The 18,601-nt window shown below is 41.4% G+C and overlaps 1 long non-coding RNA gene across 1 annotated transcript in view; it reads left to right on the plus strand.

Moving 5' to 3' along the window:
• The first annotated feature begins 1,701 nt into the window (after nucleotides 1-1,701).
• The window catches only part of LOC143828669 (uncharacterized), a 40,483-nt gene continuing 23,583 nt past the window's right edge, over nucleotides 1,702-18,601 (plus strand). Inside the window, exons 1-3 of the long non-coding RNA XR_013227819.1 lie at nucleotides 1,702-1,738; nucleotides 2,321-2,419; nucleotides 3,200-3,351. This is a non-coding gene — a long non-coding RNA (uncharacterized LOC143828669). The remainder of the gene's footprint in view (nucleotides 1,739-2,320; nucleotides 2,420-3,199; nucleotides 3,352-18,601) is intronic.

Here is an 18,601-nt window from a genome sequence, read left to right on the forward strand (position 1 = left end):
ACTGTGGCTGGCTGCCCAAGCAGTGCTTGGGTGTCGGCCTCCAGGTGAGAACTGGAAAGCCAGTGAAGTCCACTCAGAGCTCACCTGGGTTCCCCTGGAGAGGAGGGGGTGCCTGGCAAGGGTATGTGTGTGTGAAAAATTTCACAGCACCATTAATGGTCTAGGGATACCAGCCCCCAGGGGGGACCTGGAGGCCCCCCAAACACCACATCAGAGGGGGAGACAACCCATTAGCCCCGGGGAAGCCTCAGAAAGCAAGGGGGGAGTGCCACCTTCCTCCTCCTCAGCAGGGTTACTCTACTGTCCTCCAGTGGAGAAACTCAGGGTGGCCTAAGTGCTTAATCCATGCTCCATCACAGGCTTTCCCATCCAGCCTCCCTCACAACAAATACAGAAAAGTCTAGAGGAAGAGTAGCTGCTGGTTTTTGTACTCTGCTTTTCACTAACCAAAGGAGTCTCAAAGCGGCTTACAATCACCTACCTGTCCTCCCCTCATGCCAGGCACCCTGAGAGAGCTATGACAGAACTGCTCTATGAGAACAGCTCTGGCAGGAGTTAGACAAAGCCTCCCAGATTTCCACACATTGAATACTGGAGTGGGGAATCAAACCTGGCTCTACAGGTCACAGGCCACCGCCTTTAAACACAACACCGAGTGCTCATCAGTCAACCACTGTCTTATTCACCCCTGGCTCTTATACCGCCACACATATGAACTCCTGGGCATGCCAAGAAGAGCCAAACAAGAAGAGCCAAACAGCTAATAAACTGGGAGAATGGACAACTCTAACTACAACAACAGTGGCACCCCAGAAATATCCACAACAAGCAGTGCTCCCCGTCCCCGGAACTGAACACTGAAATAAAGAATTGTAAAACTGAACATTGAAAGAAAGAACTGTAACAACAAACTGTAAAGCCAAACAGTGCCCCACAGGCCACAAGAACAGCAGCAAACCAGAGCATAATAGCTATCAAGTCACTCAGGGAACAACAGTTCCCAAAGTTGGCAACCAAAAATAAGTACAGCTACCAAACTGGAAAAACAACAGTGACATCCCAGGCCAGAACCATAGAATCACAGAATCATAGAGTTGGAAGGGGCCATACAGGCCATCTAGTCCAACCCCCTGCTCAACGCAGGATTAGCCCTAAGCATCCTAAAGCATCCAACAAAAGTGTGTATCCAACCTTTGCTTGAAGACTGCCAGTGAGGGGGAGCTCACCACCTCCTTGGGCTGCCTATTCCACTGCTGAACTACTCTGTGAAAAATTTTTTTCCTGATATCTAGCCTATATCATTGTACTTGTAGTTTAAACCTATTACTGCGCGTCCTTTCCTCTGCAGCCAACGGAAACCATCCACCACAAGCAGTGCCCCCCCCCCCCAGAACAAAACAGAAGCAACAGCCACCCACCCAAAGATGGGCTACCCCCACTGCCAGGAAAGGTCCCCCCCCAAAAAAAACCCTTTGCTTTCCTATAGGCTAACTTCCCTCCCTGCCCCCAGCCTCCCTCCACACCTACCTTGTCTTCCTTGCAGCAAGCTGCCAGAGCAACCTCCAGACCTCAGCATTGCAATACATTTGCAAATGCAAAATGCATTGCAATGATTGGTTGGCCTCGTACAGGGAGGCCAGCCATTGGTCTATCCCTCACTCACCCCTCCCTTTGTTCCAGGGCCTGGGAAGCCTGAACCAAGTGGGGGAAAGTGGAAGCACAAAAGGAGCTAGCCAAGGTAAGTGGCAGCTGCTATTCTCTTTGAACTTTAAACTTCAAAGCAGCCGAATCTCCCAAGGCAGGTCGGAACTGTGATTCGGAGAGCCTGCCTTGGATATGTTAAATATGGGGATGGCTTGCCTCAGCCCGCCTCAGAGCAATTTGCCTACAAGGCAGCCATGCCACAGGGTTTCTTTGTCCGAGTCGCACATCCCTAGGTGTGTGCACACCCACCTGGGGCATCTCCCCTTTCCACCCTCTTTAGGTCCATCATTGTCCATTTTGGGAGGGGAGGGTGGGTCAACATGACTATGTATGTGTGTGTGGGACCTGGAGATCTCCCAGAATTGTAACTCTAATCTAGACAACAGAGATATGTGTCCCTCCCCCCTTTGGGAAAATGACTGTTTTGGAGGATGAACTTTATGGCAGTAGATCCAGCCGAGGTCTCCTCACCCATCAAACCCTGCCCTCCATCTACCTCACGGTGGGTTATAAAAGAACAGCTCTTCTTTTTCTTGTAATAGTAAAGGGGAATAATGAGCTGGTTACTAAAACTGATGTTAACAATGGCAGTAGTTAACAATGGCATTTCTTGAAGCTTTCTCAGGAGGCAGCCAGTGCGGTTCAGCTCTTAGTCTTCCCTAAAGCTTGAGACGCTACATGTCTAAGCCCCTGGCCTGGGAACACAGAATTCTATGTAAGTCCACTTCAGTACTTATTTGGGGAGACATCTGGTATCAGGCAGTGCAGAAGTGTGTGTAGCTGTCTTTCTGGCATTTTTCATTCCTCCCCCACCATCTACCTTGTTAAAAGATGTGTTCATGTCTAGTTTGCTTATTTAATTGTTTTAATTGCTTGAGTATCAGCCTGTGCTTTCACACTCTGCACATCTGTGCCATTATATTCATCAGATTGCTTGTCTCTTAGTACTGATTTTTTTTAAGGACTCTTCTCTAACAGTATTAAACAGGCATGTTGGGTAGCTTTTAATAGCCAAAGGGCTTGTTTAAGATGTGTCTTCAGTCTCCTCTTTGAAAGCTGAGATGATAGCAGTAGTGTTTTGGGTTTTGTTTTTTTTACAACATTGTTAAAGGACCCTTTTCTAGGCACAAGAGTCCTTTAAGCATAGAATAATCTATTGCTGGAAGGCACCCTGCCCACTTGCAGGGGCTCTCCTCCATCATGGCTTCTTTTTCACAGTGTTGGTAATCAACCTGGGTGTTCCTCGGTTCTAGAAGGACAGTATTGCACGGGGAAAAATGTTGTTTGCTAGCACCAGAGAAAGAAAAAGCTCTTGGGGAGAGAATCGAGAAAGTTGTTGAAATAACACCACCATCTACTGGACAGTGTGCAAGCACTGTGGTCACATATTCCAAAGTTCAGAAAGCTATGTCAAATATCCAGGATTTATATAGGAATGATTTTTCTGTACTAATTCTGAACTGTTTTGTTTTTTTAATGTTAATTATTCAAACAGACACTGCATTTTAATTTTCTGGTGGAAGTGAAGAACCGTACTGAACAAATATTCTTCCATTCTTTCCAATATAAAATTCAAAGAAGTATTCTGAAGCCAAACCTTGCCATTATGAACAGAGATTGTTCATACCTCAGGAAGTCAACAGCCTGGTACTTTCTTTCTTTATTATTTCTTTCTTTATTAAATTTCTTACCCACTGCTCCCACAAGGCTCAGGGCAGGTTACAGTGTGTGCTTACAACCCCCATAAAACCATCCCCTAAAAGAACAAAACAACAACAATAAAACAGAAAAGATGAAACACGAACAGCGGTGACTAAACCCAATTAACCTGGTTCCAAAAATCTAGCTTCCCAGGGAGGAAAAAGAGGTGGTGTCTTATCACTCTTGCCCTGCTCTCAATACAATTTCTGCATTTGGCCACATGTTCTCTTGACATATGTCCATGTGAAGGTGGTCCTAATGCTCAAAAACAGCTCACGTTCACAAAACTGACCTTTTTGAATTACCTCTCCTCATGGACTTCTCCCAGATTCAATAATTCTAGAAACCTTCAGAGAACAAATGATTCACTCACCAGTAATAAGGAATGGGTACAGGCCAGCAACATGGTTCTATTAAACCTTCTGCTGCAGCATAACTATGGAGGGTGCTGGAGACAGGGCTGGGCTCTTTCTCTTTTAATTGATGGGCCTCTGAAATTTATTAAGATATCAGTCAAGTCCTACAACAGGATACTGAGTGTAATATATCTTCTGTAATTCAAGAAGATCAGATTCTTTCATCACTATTCTTGTAAACAACATCTCATTTTAAAATAAGTTTTCCCATTCATTTTTTTTTAATTCATGAGTATAATACACTCAGAACTGTGAAACTATAGAGCCAGCTCAGATGTGAAATAGAACAGTTTGTTGATTGAGACCAATGGGTATTATGTAGGGTAGGAATCATCACAAAAATTCTTTTAAAAATGTAGCACCATTTTTGCCATGGAAGACCCACCATAGTATTTTTGATTATGCATTGTCCTCCCCACTCATAGAGGCAACTTTGCCTTTTCAGCTCAGTATTTGAAGCTAACTTTACTACAGCCTTTCTTTTACAATGGTACCCAAAACACCTGTTTTCACATGCAGAAACATTAGTGCAGTATCAGAGCACTGGTATAAACACAACAATTTTTTAAATGATGCATTAAAAGTGTCAGTGTGCTGACGGATAAAATACTATTCATGCATAATAGCCCCAAGTCCTTTTCTCATGTTACTCCTCTTTTGAACTTGCTATACTGGTTTATGTTGGTTTCTGGGTTCTTTATAACCTGTAGCGCTGTAATTCACAGAGCTGCCTCTTCCCATATGAGACTGCCCAGAAAGTCAGCAAGTTCTTTCCAACCCACATTTGTAAAAACTCTTTAAACTCTGCTGAAAGTAGTTAGGTAAGGGCCAGTGCTTATATTTTTCTAGAATCAGTGCAATACAAAACATTTTAAGTGGTGTTTTGAGGCATATGGCTTTCTATACCAGATGAGATAAAATTTTCTTTTTTCAGGTGTAGCAATGTTTTACTGTGTGCTAGGTTTATTGTGAAATATTTTAGTGTTTTGTTCAGAGATAAAGGCAGGTTAGAGCACTTTTAGATAAATATAGCTTGACAAAATGCATAATTGATATTATCAGTTGTGGATAATGCATATAGACTTAAATTACTTTGTTTGCCTGCAATACATATGTAAGTGAGGAGATATTGTTCTCTTTTTATTCCATTTTCCAAAGGTAATGGTGGAAATGTGCCATTCTCTGTTGATAGTAATTTAACTGTGAATATGTTTATTGCACTCACATTTATTAAAGATTTTAAGGAGAAACAGAAAATGAAAAGAAAAATATAAAGAAAGATAAAGAGAAGGAAAAAATAAGAGGCTTCCATTTTATCTATTATGAATATAAATCAGATTCTTTTGTCCTACCATGTTTCTGTTCAGTATTTACAATACTAATATAAACAAAAGAGGGGGAAATGGACAACCCTGTCTTATCTCCCTATGAATTCTCACAAAGTTTGATAAAATCTCCATGAACAATTATTTGTGCAGACTGTGAAGTAAAAATTGATTTCACCCATTTTATAAAATTCTCTACAAAGTTCTATAACCTTAAAAAGCAAAGTCCAGTTCAGATTCTCAAATACTTTTTCAAGATCTAAGAAAATCTGTGCTGCCTACTTTTCCTTATGCTTTTGTAAGTATTTCAAAATATTCAATACATTTCTCACATTGTCCTTTAATTGTTTTAGGTAGAAATCTAATAAAGTTGTAGAATTCTTTTCAATCTTTCTGCTAATTTTCCTGGGTTTTTTTTCAAAATCAAAATGTCACTAACATTCAATTTTTCCCCATTATTGTTAGCATAAATAGGGTTTTTTAATGGTAGAATTTTGATTTGTTGAGAAATATTTATATTCCTTGGAGCATTCTGTAGATCTTTTTTCTTAAGTGCATCTAAAATATTTAACATTTTTCTTTTTAATTTCAAAGTTATGTTTAATTAAATATCTCTAATGTGTTACCTTCATATCAAACCATTCTCAGATCTGTATTTTATTTAAATTATTTTTTTACTTTCCTCTACAAAGAAAGCTTCGTTCAGTCTCAATCTAAATACATTAGTGTGTGTGTGTGTGTGTGTTTTAAATCAAAGGTTAAGGTTCGTTGTCAGAAAAAGTCTTTGGTAAAATATCTAGTTTTACAGCCTTTGAAACTTAAGTCTGTAGAAATCCGGAACATATCAATTCTAGAAAATTCTCAACGTCTCCAGTTGAACTACCAAGGCCAACAAAGTTCAGCTTGTGGTAACAATGGTAATTGAGGGAGGTAGCTGCTTATACCCATCAAAATGAAAGCATCAGTTCACAATTGAACCCTCCCCATAACCCACATTAACTTGTCTCAATGGTGTTCTGCTTTTTTTCTATCACCAGACAGCTTTTTTTAAAAATTAAGACTGTTTTTTAAATGTGATCTCACCTTCATGTAATTTGTAAAGCCATTCCACCATGGCTGCCTCTGTGTAGAGGCAATAATCCAGGGTGGACCTGGCTGCCATCAAAAAACATCCCCCGTGGAGATGCAGGAAGCAGTGCTGCTCCTCTACAACACACCGGTAGCGGCCTGGCAGGGTCATCACTGTGTGGAATCACTATGTGAGAGCAATCCTCAGAACATCAATGAGTTTTACTCCAAGGACTGCAGCCTGTTTTCCAGGATCAATGTGAGAATTTAAGAGTAGCTGCTAAAATGGGTCAGAGGAAGACTAATTCTTATTAGCCACAACCACATTATTTATTTATTTATTTATTTATTTACTTATTTCCTCTACTCTCATTTCTGGCTTGTGGTGGGTTACAGATTCATAGACATCTAGTTCCAAAGTATCAGAAAGAGAACAACATCGTTTACTAACATAAAATATCTATTTCTGACCTTTGGGGTGCCTTGAACATTAAGCTGATTTGCTCCCATCACTGCAGCTAACATTTGGGGCAGCATTACCCCATGACTAGGTGCTCAGATCAGTGCTTAAGTATCCCTTCAGTGGCCACTTCACATAGAGTGTTCTACAAGCAAGTTCCACGTGCGTCATAATGCTGACTGGTGGAACTATCTTTTGCCGGCTACTCCTGCAAGTTTTGAGAGCTCAAGAAAACATTCAAGCCCCAAATCCTTTTGGAATATGCAAGATCTACAGTGTGCACGATTGAACATAATATAAAGAATATCCAGGGGGCATCAGAGAAGATACGAAGCTAGCGTATTTAGAGTAGAAACTCCATGACCTTTTTCAAATTGTAATTTCAAATTGATTGTAAGCCACTTTGAGACTCTTGGTAGAGAAAAACAGCAGATAAAAACCAACTCTTCTTCTTTTTATTCTTGTTCAATTTTATTCTTTAATTTGGCCTCTATCAAAGCATGCAATAATACATTGGAGGGTATTTCATTTATGTGAGAGCAGAAAATCATACCACTTCAAAGAGAAGAACAATTGTTTTTTGTACTCCACTTTTCACTACTTGAAGGAGTCTCAAAGCAGCTTGCAATCGCCTTCCCTTCCTGTCCCCACAACAGATACTCTGTGACGTAGGAGCAACTGAGAGAGCCCTGACAGAACTGTTCAGTGATAACAGTTCTAACAAGGCTGTGACTAACCCAGGTCACTAGCTGGCTGCATGAGGAGAAACAGGGAATCAAACCCAACTCTCCAGAAGTAATGCTATTATCTCCATACTTGGGAAAGGACACATGCAAGTAAGCTCACTCCCTTCCCTCAATACAAAGGTTATAACAGTGTCTGAGTTAATTATATTCAGCATTCCAGGAACACTAAAAGGATCTGTTTATCAGTTAGCAAAGATACAGCAACTATATCTCTGATTATGATGGCCTGTCCCTGGCTGGGCTGGAAATGCAGCCTATCTCCTGGGCTGTCCAGGAGATGCTGTCTGGGCTTGGGCTGTGGGGGCTTTGGAGTTGGCAGAGTTTCCAACTGTGTGATCATCAGTCCTAGCTGGAAGCCAACAGCACAGCAAAGGGATGTTTACAAAGCTTCTGTCAGTTGCTGAGACACAAACAGAATCAAGGCAATCTTTCCCAGTCATTGGTGGCAGACACAGTCCAAAGGTCAGGAGGCAGAGAGCAAGGCAGTGTGATTGGGACAGTCTAAGGATCGAAGCAGGCGACAGTCACTATCATGGTAAATTTGAATCAGGAACAAACAGGAAATCAGCCTGGCCAGGAGGCTAAGTGGATGCATGTGAATGAGGCAGCAGTCTGACTCCTTGTAGCCAGACTGACCACTCATTGCCACAGCTGCAAATAGGCATGGCCAGAGAACAAGGACGGCACCTAAAGTACCTTTCAGTCCTCATTCTGTGAAGTTTCAGGCGTGTCCTTTAGACCTGGGGTAGTCAACCTGTCGTCCTTCAGATGTTGATGGACTATAATTCCCATGAGCCCCTGCCAAGCAAACACAAACACTGGCAGGGGCTCATGGGAATTGTAGTCCATGAACATCTGGAGGACCACAGGTTGACTACCCCTGGTCTAGACTTTGGTGGTAACGAGCAGCCAGCCAGGCACTTCTTTCCCTGAGTCTTGTCTCTGCCTCTGTTGCTGGAGCTCCCGTGGCTTCTTCCTGCTCAGGGCTGCTCCCTCTTGCATGCTTGAGGCTCCTCTTCCTCCTCCCCAGCCTGCAGGGGCTGACTCCTGACAATGATTTTGATATATTTGTTTCCCTCTGTGTGTCTCTCAACTAAATCCAAACAAATGGTGCCCATATAAGCTAAGCTTGCCTTTTCATTTGGGTCATGAACCACATCAAAGCAGTAATCGATAGCCCCAGGGTCCCCCACATTGTTATCTTTCTGATCTACCAATGAGGTTTGAAACTTTTGACTCTAATCCAACCCTGCTTGGAAAGAAATGCTACTTGAATTAATCATTTTTATTTTATATTCCATCCTTCCCTAGATTGCTCAGGATGGATAACAACCGATTTTAAAAACAGTCAGTACACTTTTATATACCTAACAGTCATGGAATATAACTTAAAGTTTAAGAATGTTTTAAAATCTGCTTCCTCTTCAATTAAAATTGTGTCTGAGGGACCTAAATAGTGTTAACCCCCCCCCCCCCCGTGGCCAGATGGATTTTCAGGTAGGGAGGCCAGCATCTATTTGGCTTTATTCCCTGGCCTCAACCATAGGCTTAATGGGACAGCACTATCTAAAATTCCAACTCTTAAGTCCCATCTCAATCTTCTCTTTCATCCTTCCTTTCTCCCTTTCTCCCTTTTTTTTCTTTCATCCTCCATTCCTCCTTTCTCGTTCCATCCCCTCCCCCTCTTGCTATCTTTCTCTTTCATTCTTTCTTTCTTCCTCCATTTCCTTCCTTTCTCCTTCCTCTCTCCCATACCTCCCCATCTCTCTTTCTTTCTTTTCTGTCTTCTTTCTCTCACTCTGTCTCTTTCACTCTTTTCTTCCTTCCCACCCCCTCACCCTTTTACTCTTTCTCCCTCTATCTCTCCCTCCCCCTTTTTTCTCTGTCTTTCTATTCCTCTTTCTCCTTCTCTCTTCTTCCCTTCCTTCCTTCCAGATCAGTTCTCCTTCTTTCTTAGTTGATATTCCTGAAGGTCTCCAGGCTCCTACCTGGAGGTTAGCAATCCAGCTGGCTGCATATGGAGGGGGCCCAGGAATCAAACCCAGCTCTTGAGATTACAGTCTGTTACTCTTTAACCACTTCACCACACTGGATCTCAAGATCAAGCAGGGAGGGGTGAGGGCCAGAACCCAGGAAGGTCACAGTGCAGGGGTATGTCTGAGAATCTGCACCCCCTCATGAGGCACTAGATCAGGTCTTGGGCCCTGGTAGACCTCAGTCGATACAGTCCCAATGATATTTGCTTCTGATCCCTTAGATGTAGAATACTCCTTTTGTCAAGGTATATACATATTTGGGCAACAGCTGGAAAAAGAGCATTCGTATGATTAGAGCATGCAACTGATGTTCTCTTTTTGCAAGCCTGATAAGTTTGTAATGCCCTAGTGTAGAGCTATCTTGCATAATATTATCAAGTGACTTTCTTGAGGCATTCCAAAATGATGTTTGGGAGGTAGAAACATGAAAAGCCATATTTGCTAAGTAATTAGTGCAATTTACCCTTCTTTAATAAAATATTGAGCAACCCAACCCCCATTGTAAAGGATTAAGAACTCTATGCATTTACAGATTATTAAGTAGCAACATCAACAAATCTTTCTCAGAAAGGAAGGATTAATTATTTACATGCTCCTCATTTGCATGTTTCTCATTAACTTTTTACCTACTGTTAGCAGCAGTTTTGTGGGTTTTTTTTTTTTAAAGAAAATTATTTTCTGTCTGTGATCAAAGCTTACAATGGCTTCCTTTCCAGGCAATCTGTTTAACTATTCAGTCATTAATTATTTGCAGTCTATCAAGAAGTGGCATTTACAAATTGTTGCCAGTGGTAGAATGCCATGGGTACTCAAGCAATTCCCAGTGCTGTGTTGACTTCTCAACCTGCCATTAAATGCGCCTACTGGCCTTCGGGAAATGTAGCAGATGCGGCTGTATATCTAAACACGGCTATGAATCCACACTTTCAGCGTGGTGTGAGGCTCATAATTCATTCGATCTTCAGGGCTAGATTTGGATAACTTTGTAATCTTTGAAATCCCAATGGCGACTTTCAGAACCAAAGAACAAATAAAGGCCACACAATACGATAGAGCAATACATTTTTCATTTTAAAATCCCGTTTTCTGTAAGGAACTAATGCAGAAGGAACGGTTTTACTACTTTACATTATCATCTATGTCATTCGACATCAGTTTCATCTCAGTGTCTTCACAGGCAAGAGGATATAAGTCTGAACTTAAAATTTCTACCCCAGCTGCTATTAACTGACTTCAGCTTTAGCACTTTAAGGAGTGACCCCCCCCCTCTTCTATGCTGAACAGAACTGACTGGCTTTATCCCAGTCAAATCCAGCCAAGCTGCTACTGTAAATAATTGTCAATAGGCTATTGTCAGTGTGCTTATGCAACAATAGCAGAAAGATGGTTTAATTTACAGAACTAGTTATGAAGGTGTCTGGGATATTTTTGGTCTGAAAGAGCATGAGAGGCCATGGATTTGGGGAAAGACCATGGTCCGGTGGTAGAGCATCTCCCTTGATCTATCCTTGATTGGTCAGTGGTCTGATCCAACATACAGCAACAACAGTATTCACAGTTGTAAGCAAGGCATTGCAAAATTACTTCAGAAATGAGTCCTTTCGTTCTGTGATGAGGATTTTTTTTACAGCCATTTTCATGATGAATGAATTTCATTCCACATGTAGCAGGAGTTTTATCAAAGTGAATTACAAACAACTGGAATTTAGCCAAGAAAAGGAACCATTCCCATGTGACATACATGGGGTTTGACTTAGTACACTCAAGCCAAGGCAACCTCTATCATCATTTACCTAAACAAGATAATGCTACACAGAACCTATTCTAACGTGCTCGATTTCAAGGTGATTTGATCCAGACATCTCTGTTACAAATTGTGGTTGTTACAAAATGAATAGCTCTTTTATAACCTTCTCTGAGTTAAAGTTAAACCAGCATTTTCAAAACTACTATTACTACTACTTCTACTACTATAAAGTGTCCCTAATTTGTGTAGACAAATTACCTCATGTTCCTTTTCATACCAGGTGCTCAGTGGCCTTGCATAATTTCTAGAAGAACATTTAGTGGACACAAATGGTCCCCAACAGATCATGATCTCTTGACAGATTTTTGCTGTACTACTTTCACTTTATATTACGTGGTTCCTTAGATTTAGCACTGATTCACCTAGAAGAAGTAGTCCATTTGCTAAATCCAACTTCATGGACCATTTAAAGTATTTCTCACTCAATATTAGGTCCATAATTCTGTGACTGAACAATAATTGAGAATGTTACCAGGAAATAAACAACCCACTTAAGAGGGAGATGATCACTTCCTGCTCTTATGTGGCCTGAAAACTGACCATAAAACCTTTGACCATAAAACAGGAAACATGAGTATGTAATCCATATTGCTGGCTTCCCTGACACATATAACATTTTCCTAACATTTTGGTGGAGAAAGCTCTCCTCCTAACAGTAAACATATATAAGAAACAAAATAGGTCTCACATTTGAAGTCTAGCTGGATATGTTCCTGTGTTTAGTATTCCACTGGATCATGAAAAGAATTGAAAATGTCTTTCCTCTACTTTGAAAAAACAGACTCTCGTTCCTTGCTTTTGTGTCTTCAGTGACAAAGGTCAGTTTACAGTGCCCCATGCATGTTCAAAGCACAGCAGAAATTTTGGTTATAAGAAACTGAGATGGCTAGAATATTTGGATTTAGGTTAGAGTTAAGTTATATTTTTTAAAATCACAAAATACTTTGAATAATACCTAGCAATATAATGTTTTCTGTGTAAACTCCAGAAAAAGTTTGCTAAAATTAATCCAAGGCACTACATGAACACAACTCTGAATGGACTGATCTAAGCATTTATCCGAACTGAATCTACACTTACTTGTTTTATTCCGTTGTGGATCCTGCTGAATTCAGATTGATTTGAACTCGGGTCTTCCTTCATCCTCCCCCCAAATGAAACAGAAAAGTATTCTGCATGTGATTAGGAAAGCTCAGAAGGGGGGGGGGCAAGCACAGAAGGAGACAGCAGAGGAGGGGGGGGGAAACCAAGAGGCAAATCTCTGCTGAGAGAAGTTAGGGCTTATGGAGGCTATGCTGAGAGAAGTTAGTGCTTCCCCTTTAAGGGAAACCTTGCAGCTTGGGAAGAAGCTGTTTAACTGATGCCCTGGCCAATCAGGGCTTTTCTACAGCATTGGAGGCTCTAGGCAGCTAGTTAGTTAGGGACAAGCAGAAAGTAGCACCTTTAGTCATGCTGATTTTTCAAATATTGAGGGTTATATCCACTCCAGGATATTGTGGGGGAAAGGTAGGGTCACTGAATCAATCCAGATTGTTTTAGACGAAAAATTTAAACTGGCCAAAATAAAAATGGAAATCGCATTCAGAATAGAAGGCAGGGACTGAATTGAACTGGGATTGGAATACAAGCTCTGTGCAGATTCAGCCCCAGTCTTCTTCCATAATGATATCTTCTTCTTCTCCTTGTGACTTACAATATAGAAAAGGAATACAAACACACAGGAATCAGATTACTGAGCAAATGATACCAAATGTTTGGAGAGAATTATTCTGAAGAATTATTCTGAAGAATATTCGCCTTCTTAAATGAACAGTGCAAACAAATAGAAGAAAACAATAGAATCGGGAGGACCAGAGATCTTTTCAAGAAAATTGGAGATATGAAGAGAACGTTTCATGCAAAGATGGGTATGATAAGGGACCAAAATGGTAGGGACCTCACAGAAGCAGAAGAGATTAAACAAAGGTGGCAAAATTATACAGAAGAACTATACAAGAGCGAGCTTAACATCCCTGATGACCACAATGGGGTAGTTACTGACCTGGAGCCAGACATCCTGGAATGTGAAGTCAAATCGGCCTTAGGAAGTCTGAGCAACAATAAAGCTAGTGGTAGTGACAGCATTCCAGCTGAACTATTCAAAATCTTAAAGGACGATGCAGTAAAAGTGCTACACTCAATATGCCAGCAAATTTGGAAAACTCAACAATGGCCACAGGATTGGAAAAGGTCAGTTTACATTCCAATCCCAAAGAAGGGCAATGCCAAAGAATGTTCAAACTACCGCACCATTGCACTAATTTCTCATGCTAGCAAAGTTATGCTCAAAATCCTACAAGCTAGGCTCCAGCAATATGGGGACCGAGAACTTCCAGAAGTACAGGCAGGATTTCGAAGAGGCAGAGGAACTAGAGATCAAATTGCCAACATACGCTGGATCATGGAGAAAGCTAGGGAGTACCAGAAGAACGTCTACTTCTGCTTCATTGACTATGCTAAAGCCTTTGATTGTGTGGAGCACAACAAATTGTGGCAAGTTCTTAAAGAGATGGGAATACCAGAGCATCTTATTTGTCTCTTGAGAAATTTATATGCAGGTCAAGAAGCAACAGTGAGAACTGAACATGGAATCACTGACTGGTTCAAAATTGAGAAAGGAGTTCGGCAAGGCTGTATACTGTTGCCTTGCCTATTTAACTTGTATGCAGAGCACATCATGAGAAATGCGGGATTAGAGGAGTCACAAATTGGGATCAAAATTGCAGGGAGAAATATCAACAACCTCAGATATGCAGATGATACCACTCTAATGGCAGAAAGTGAAGAGGAACTAAAGAGCCTGTTGATGCGGGTGAAGGAGGAGAGTGCAAAAGTTGGCTTGAAACTCAACATCAAGAAAACAAAGATCATGGCATCCGGCCCTCTCAATTCCTGGCAAATAGAAGGGGAAGAAATGGAGATAGTGACAGATTTTATTTTCCTGGGCTCCAAGATCACTGCAGATGGGGACTGCAGCAAAGAAATTAAAAGACGCTTGCTCCTGGGGAGGAAAGCTATGGCAAATCTAGACAGCATCCTAAAAAGCAGAGACATCACCCTGCCAACAAAAGTGCGTTTAGTCAATATTTTGGCCACCTCATGAGAAGGAAGGACTCCCTGGAGAAGAGCCTAATGCTGGGAGCGATCGAGGGCAAAAGAAGAAGGGGACGACAGAGAATGAGGTGGCTGGATGGAGTCACTGAAGCAGTAGGTGCAAACTTAAATGGACTCCGGGGAATGGTAGAGGACAGGAAGGCCTGGAGGATCATTGTCCATGGGGTTGCGATGGGTCGGACACGACTTCGCACATAACAACAACATTCTGAAGAAAGCTGTTCAAAACGATTAATTAATCACAAGAGCCCAAGAAAGCAGACATAAAATGGCAAATGAACTTGTCCTGATAAATGCAAAGTGATGCCAATTGGAAGCAAGTATCAATTATAATTATGGAGATGAGGTACTGAATTGCCATTCAAGAGAAAGACCTTGAACATGAAACAGTTCTCCATGTATGAGTCATTCCCACCACAAGTCCTTGTTTTGAATGTTTTTCAACTTTTCTGCCTTAAGGGGGCTAATTGGGTGGAAAGATGGGATTAAAATATATATTCTATATATAGAATTCTATACCGACAAGTATCTTGGCACTTATTGTTCAAGAATCAAGGGGATCTGAAGCTACCAAGATTTTTACTCCAGTTCATGCAACTGTTTACTGCCCCAGCAATTCCCTCCCAATATGCTTGTTTTAGAACAAAGGTAAGGGGGAAAAAAATAAAGGATGAGTCTATAGTAAGTTAGATATGATAAGCAGGCCAAACATCATTGTCATATCTAGTACAGCAGTACTGGATGTTAAAATACAGTTGCAAGTCTATAGGTGCAAAACACATTTCTGCATAGGCCACAGGGTTTCACTGTTAATCCCAAAGAAGAAAAGGGGCAGAGTTTAACATCACATAGAAGTCATCACATTCTGATCAGGAAACATTATCCCTTAATTAAGGAAGCACAGGACTCATTGAAGAGGGAAGTATTGCTACAATGTTTAAACACATTCTCAGTGGCTCTGCTTATGTCTTCTCTCATCTCAGTGAGGAGCCTTGGAATTGAAAGACAAAATCTGGCAAATGTTTGTTCAGAGGGAACTTTAGGAATTGCTGCTATGGATGTTTAGAACTCTGGAATGTTTATAAAACTTGCCATGTGGCAATTCTTACAGATATTATTTACATTTTCAATATGGCCTCCATATTTTGCTAAGTGGATACTGTGCATTATCCAGCCAGTCTTAAACACTTAAATTCCATTGACTTTGATAGATAAGGATTATGCATGTGATTAATGCATCCAGTGGATTTAATGAAGAATCAAAATGTTTCCTGTTTTTTGACAGGATCATTTCCTTACTGGCCTTTATGAATAAACATAAATCAGGTTTTGTTTTCTTTTTAATGATGAGAACTTGACTATACTAGTGGATATGAGGTGAGCAAATTAGATTAGCAACATCTCTAGCCACTTCCTTTCATTCTGTACTTTCCTTTTTACCTGTTGTGCTTATGTTAAATCAATGTCATTGTTATACAATGTTATACAATTACATCGACTATTGTTGCTTCTACTACAGGCTGGGAGTGACTTGACAGAACTTCCACTATAAGCTGGAAGTGACTTGACAGAACACATTCACAAACACACACACACTCTTTGCACCTTTACTCCATGGGAAAATTACAAAAAACTGACCTGAGTTTTATGTTGACTACAGTCTTCTGCTAATTTCATCCTGGAAGACTAGTTTATGATATCAGCCTTTGGAGTCTTACTTGTTACAGATGTGGAAATGAAGTGTCTCCTTCATTTTCAGTCAATGGTGCAAAATTAAATTAAACAAATTGAAGGTTGCGGTAGCAAATTAAATGATGTCAGAGTAGCCAAAGCAAATGATTTGATATGGACACTCTCTAAGGGCACAATTTAAATATTAGCTCACTGGAAACAAATAGTTGAATTTGGTTTTTGAATTTGCAGAGTTCAAGTCACTTGAGCAAGGACAATTTTAAATCATCACCTAGGATAGATACCTATGTTACCATGTGGTTTGTAAAACACTGGCTAACAAGAGAGCCAGTGTGGTATAGTAGTTAGGAGTGGCAAACTGTAATCTGAAGAACCAGAGTAATTTCCTACTCCTCCACATACAGCCTGCTGAGTTACCTTGAGCCAGTCACATAACATACCTCACAAGGACTTTTCCCACACCCGGCATTCGGCCCGACTCACCACTCGCCTGGTTGCCGGGTTAATACCTGCTTCCGGATGATGTCAGTGCCAGGCCCAACTGAGGCCTTCATTTGTCCCATGGCAAGGGTATGTAGATAAATCTGCATTCCCTTTCCTGCTGTGGACTACAAGGGAGTCTATGTCAGGCCTGGGCCATGTGAATCTGCAGAAGAGTCAGGCCATCTTGGCCTGGGGCATATTTTCTTTTAAGAATGCAGTATTGCATTGTTATACAGTACTGCATTCTTAAACAACAGCAACAAAAAGGTCCATGCTGTCCTTGCTGTCCTGGCTGAAATGTGGGAGCACAGATCCAGGGCAGATGTAGTATAAAGGGCCGGCCGAATGTTCCTCCATGCAGAGCTGAGAAAAGGCGGGGCAACCTGCCCTGTCCAAACGCTAGGTGTCAATGGTGCAATGTCCTCCATGGGAAAAAGGACAAACAGAACCAGTCATAACAGAAGAACATCAGCCTGAAACACTGGACAGGAGGGTGGGAAGCTGTTCGCTGAAAAGACACAGAGAGGGAGAGGTGGAAGCACATGATGCCTAAAAAGGCCTCCATGCTCCACCTCCTTTGCATGCCACGGCTGTGTGTGTCTTGGCATCTGCACTCGCCATATTCATCAGCTGCCACCTTTAGAATTAGATCCTAATTATATGTTACATAGCAGCCTCTTGTGGCACAGAGTGGCAAGGCAGCAGACATGCAGTTTGAAGTTCTGCCCATGAGGCTGGGAGTTCAATCCCAGCAGCCGGCTCGTTGACTCAGACTTCCATCCTTCCGAGGTCGGTAAAATGAGTATCTAGCTTTCTGGGGGGTAAACGGTCATGACTGGGGAAGGCACTGGCAAACCACCCCGTATTGAGTCTGCCATGAAAACGCTGGAGAGCGTCACCCCAAGGGTCAGACATAACCCAGTGCTTGCACAGGGGATACCTTTACCTTTATATGTTACATAACCCTTAGCCTATTCTGCACACAATAGATTATGCACTTTCAAAGCAGTGTAGAAGTAGATTTTCCTGTTCTGCACAGGAAAATCCAGCTGCCAAAGCACATTGAAAGTACATTATCCTATGTGTGCGGAATGGGCCCTTGTCTACCTTATTCTTTCTTGCTGTATGACTGCTCCTAACACTGTATAGAGCTTTATGGTTTAAAGAACCAGTTTAAATGACTAATCAAATATAATCCAAACCTACTATTGTTTTGTCTGCATTTGAGGGTGCCACTGTTTTAGCTACCCTTTCATTACCAGTGTGAGGTTTGGTAATTAGAGATATTGAGGGGACCTGTTCCTATGAACAGGTCTAGACCCTGGTTTGCTAGAGGTTTTATAGTTTGCATTCATCTTCACTAAACAGAATGACATTTTTAAATATCAGTATGTGATCTCTATAAATCAGTATATCTCTGTATTCGCTGCTAAAAACCTTCAAGACATTCCCTTTCTTACAGGGCCCAAAAAGAGATCTAAGTTAAGAGAAAACATGTGTTTTGTGAAATGTGAGGTGAAGCCTTGAGTAAAATTCTCAGTTTGATATGAACAGGGACTGTGCTGGAATGGTCATCTCATATGTCCCATGACTGGGAGAGTATTAAATGCAAAATAGGATCTTTAGTACCTTGCCTGCTGCTCCAGAGCTGATCAGTTCCTCGAACAGAGCTGTGGGCCTGCAGCACCCAGAGTTTCTTAGACAAAAGTCATTTTAAAATGCGTTGTTTATCTTTAGCTAATCTAATTCACACTGCTCATTCATCCAAGGCTGACCAAACCTGCTAGGTGCATGCAGATGTTTCTGGGCATGTTGCCTGAGCTGGCCGCTTGAAAAGGAGAGTCCCATTGATGGTGGGAGGTACAGATTTCACAGCCCATCTCTGGTGTCTTCCAAAAGGCACAATCTCTCTGGGCCTTTTCTGATGTTTTTTTTTTTTAAAAAAACCTCATTAGTTCTTAACCCCTTAACCTCCAAAATGTAGGTGCATCCACTTCTTGCTTGGCACCA

This window comes from Paroedura picta, chromosome 2 (genome assembly GCF_049243985.1).
Source record: "Paroedura picta isolate Pp20150507F chromosome 2, Ppicta_v3.0, whole genome shotgun sequence".
NCBI classification, from domain to species: Eukaryota; Metazoa; Chordata; class Lepidosauria; order Squamata; family Gekkonidae; genus Paroedura; species Paroedura picta.